The sequence below is a fragment of the Arachis hypogaea genome, chromosome 14, assembly GCF_003086295.3.
Source record: "Arachis hypogaea cultivar Tifrunner chromosome 14, arahy.Tifrunner.gnm2.J5K5, whole genome shotgun sequence".
Classification (NCBI taxonomy): domain Eukaryota; kingdom Viridiplantae; phylum Streptophyta; class Magnoliopsida; order Fabales; family Fabaceae; genus Arachis; species Arachis hypogaea.
In genome coordinates this window covers 123,644,004-123,648,335 of record NC_092049.1, presented here as the reverse complement: position 1 = coordinate 123,648,335, position 4,332 = coordinate 123,644,004, and positions in this window count along the sequence as shown.

The following is a 4,332-nucleotide window of genomic DNA, read 5'->3' as shown; positions in this document are numbered from 1 at the left end:
GCCTTCTATTGATCGTCGCATGTGGGGGTTGGGACGGAGACGCTGTCCTTCGTGTGGTGGCCAAACTTCCTCGTTGGGCAACGGTGAAAACTCCATCTGATATACCCGGAACACATTTTCAACACGATACACATCGTCGACATAACACTGCCAGTCAAGCCTTGCATGGGTACATGCAGCTAGCGCATGAGCACACGGGTAGTGCAAGGTTTGGAAGTATCCGCAGTCACACCGTCGCTGTTGGAGGAAAACTCTGAACCAGGACTGTGCCCCGACGACTGCTATCTCATCAACAATGAATATCGACGTCGTCCTGTCGTATGATGTGACAAGCATCTGCGTGATTCCCTCCCTATTTGCAAGTATTTCCTTTTGCAAGAATTGCAAAAAGATCTAGCCACATGCAACCTGTGCTTCTGCCTGTCGACCCTTGTTGACAAACAATGCATTTAGGCGGTGATAGGTAGAATTAACAATTGCACAAACTGGAAGATTATGAGTTACCTTGAGAACAGAGTTGATACACTCAGAAAGATTCATTGTCATGTGACCGTATCGGCGACCCTCGTCCCGGTGTTGGAGCCATTTCGGTGGCTCTAACCCTCTAATCCAAGCCATCATTGCCGGGGAGGTGGCAAGATCCTCGGCGTTGATTAACTCAAGGTAGTATTGCGCCTGCTCTTGCGTCTTCGAGTATGCCGCGTTAACAATGTGCCTTTTGGCTTCCTTGCTCTTGAAGTTTGTTGCAAAGTTAGAGGCAATGTGTCTGACACAATAAATATTGTGTTCCCATCCACACCCATCTCACTCCAGCGCGGCCTTTATAACTGCATGCCTGTCAGAGATAAGTAGAATCCCCAGCTGAGTGGTCACATGCCTCCTTAAGTTGGTCAGAAAGAAGTACCACGAGTCTGTGTTCTCCTTTTCCACAAGCACGAAATCTATGGGAAGTATGTTGTTGTTTCCATCCTGAGCTATTCCCATCAATAATGTCCCCATGTACTTGCCATACAAGTGTGTTCCGTCCACCAAGACTAGTGGCTTGCAGTGCTTGAATGCTTCAACACATGATAGAAATGACCATAATACGTGATGAAACATGACACTATCACGGTCGAGCGTGTTGTCGACATAGTACGGTCGGGTTTGAAGATCGAAAATTGTACCTACGACGGTAATGCAAATTTATCAAAACAGAGTTACAAAAAAAAACAACAGCGCATGCCGACATAAGTCAAGCGTATGTTCTTACTTGGAATGAAAGTTTGCAATGTGTTGAAATATCTCCGCAGCTGGTTGTATGAATCATCCTAGTCTCCATAGATTCTGGCTATTGCCTTTAGCTTTGCTAACCAAACCTTCTTGTAAGACACCTTGTATCTGTACGCTGACTCCACAGAACCCTGCAACACTTTTATGCAAATGGTCGTGTCTACTTGAACCATGAGAATATGTGCTAGAATATGACATTTGAATCAAGTTGAGCATGATCTTGCAATGTCGCAGATGCCAAACAACTGTGAGTCCCTTGGTATTTTCGGATTTCCCAAAATCTGGAAGCCCTCGTCTTCGCAACCTTTACCATCCAGTGACACTGCTTACCAAACAGTTTGCATTGACATACATACCGAGTATGATCTGACTCTACCACTTTGAATTCTGCACTTCTACGAATGTTGTAGTTCTTAACCGCAAGCATCGTTGTTTCTTTATTTTGGAATTTCAATCCAATCTCCAGCTCCACTTCACTGATCAAAGCATAGTTGCTCGGTATGTCTTCCGCGGTAGTCGAGTGCATCGGACCAAGACTCAGTTGCAGATAGTGGCCGAGAGTGCTGCTGGAAACACTTCCTACCCCCATGACATTTATCGGTTCGACCTGAGTTGGGATAAATGTTTCTTCTTGAAGCGGTTGGGTTTCCGGAATAACTTCTGCTTCGTCTCCGCTATCATCCTCAATCTCGTCTTCGTCAAACGAGTCAGCCGACCCGTTTGCAATACCTTCCAAAGATGCAACATGAGTTGTGAGGGAGGAACGTTCATGCGGATTTTCTGCATTCTGGGCGGGCACAACGAAGGGGTTAAAAGACGGACTGCGAGGCCTGCCAATCTCTGGAAAGGGAATGGCTTCACCATCACCGAAATTCCCCAGTTCTTCCACGTTATTCGAACTAGATGAGCTACCACTCACATCTTGAAGCTTCACACAAAGTTCCATCGAATAGATGCTTCCAATGCTACGATGATTCGAAAACATCATCGAAATGTGCTGGTCAGATTTAATTTGCATTTTTTGATATGCAAACGAACTGGCTACCGCAACTGGCATCTTGTAAATCAAGGTATTGATATCCTTTTTCCCAACCAACCCAGTGTTCATCAAAATTAGATTTTTTAGTTGTTGCAAAGATGATTGTGGGGGAATCATTATCCAAAGTGGGTCATCACACATAAATGTCACCCCTTCGGTAGTATGAGAAATTTCTCTATTTGGATATACGACCACGTATATGTGTTCAGAGGCTATTTTCACAGTGAAAATTTATGATACCAAGCTCTATAGAAATGAAACTCACGGAGAGAAAGAGAAAGTAGAAGAAGTGAGAATTGGAATTGTGCATTACTTCTGCGGGAGAGGGGTTTATATAGCCCAGCTTTCGTTGTAATTCGTGTGTGGTACTCACTAAGTTGCCTCATTTCGTGTGAGCCCAACCTGACATGCTCTCCATTTCACGTCTGGCCTGACACCATTTTTCGTCTGCCGTCCCTGGGTTTGCATGTCCATTTCGCGGGCACCAAGGCTGAAATGGTGTTAAATTCCATTTTGTGGTCGCCATGCATGAAATGGAACTGCGCATTTTGAGAACATTTTCCAACCATACGCATTTTGAGAATAAATCATTTTTCCATGCGCATTTAGATAAAATAGCCCATTATTCATAAGTTATTTTACATAATATTTTGTATATTTTTCATGGTTTTTAGAAAAATATCATTTTTTATGAAGTTATTTTAAAATCATATAAATATATCTATCCATGATATAGCATCTATTGATTTTTAGAACAGAAAACAAAAAACGGTAAAATTTTTAATATTAATGTTTATCACTAATAAAAAAAATTTATTAGTAAAAATTTATATGTAGTTATTTTTATATGAATTGATAATTATTAAAAAAATTTTATATTATAATTTAATTAAATATATTAAATTATTTAATAATTTTTAATTATTAATTTTACATAAAGATAATTATACAGAAATTTTATTTTTTTATTATTTTTACACACGTATAATACAACTAAAGTAATGTATATTATCTAAGATTAAAAAGGTATCAAATAATATAAGTTTCATTAACTTGAAACCATCAGATAAGATATATTAGAGTTTATCAAATAATATAAGATATATTATCTAAGTATACTCTTTGCTATAAGATCTAGTTTTAGATTCCATTAATTGCATTTTGAACATTACAGTGTGGTATATTTTTACGAGCTAACCAATTTGTGTGAATGATTTTTTTATTGTTCTTTTATTTTTTTAATTTTTTTTAACTATTTTGTTTAATAAATTTTTTGTTATTATTATTTCTACTTTTTAATTTCTCATCTTAATTCTCACATCTATTATTTTGTAAAAAAATACTTTATAACTTTTATAACAAATCCTAATTGAATAAAAAAAATATACATAAAACTTATATTATTTTAATATTTATTTAAACTAAAAAAAATTAGTTAATAATATATTTTTCTAATAAAACTAGACTTTGAATTTTTGTTTTATATTTAAAAATAAATTTTTAAAAAATAAATTTAAATTAATTTTTGACATCCTATTAAAATAATTTGTTTATTTAGTTAAAATTTTTCAAATCTACATGATAGATCTAGAAAAAATAGAAGATCATAAAATAAAATTTTGAAAATAATTTTTTTTTGGATTTTACTCATAATCTAATATAATATAAACCACTCTAACTTACAAGTGAAGCTTATATAAATACAGAAATAAAAAAAATCTTAGAATAAAATGAAATCTTTTCCAATGTTATGGTAATCTAATATAATCTAAACCATTCTAACTTACAAAGTGAAACTTCCATAAATGTTATATTTAAGAATTAAACCAAACAAAAAACTAAACCCTAACAAGAAACTAAGAAACCCCATTCTCTCTCTCTCCCCCTACCCTCTCCCTCCCTCTATGTATATTTTAACACGTAATTATGAGTATTTATTCAATTCAGTTATGTGTGTGTGTTAAAGTTTAACACACAAGTTTAATACAAGCTCATTTATAACTTTAGTATGTCCTAATATT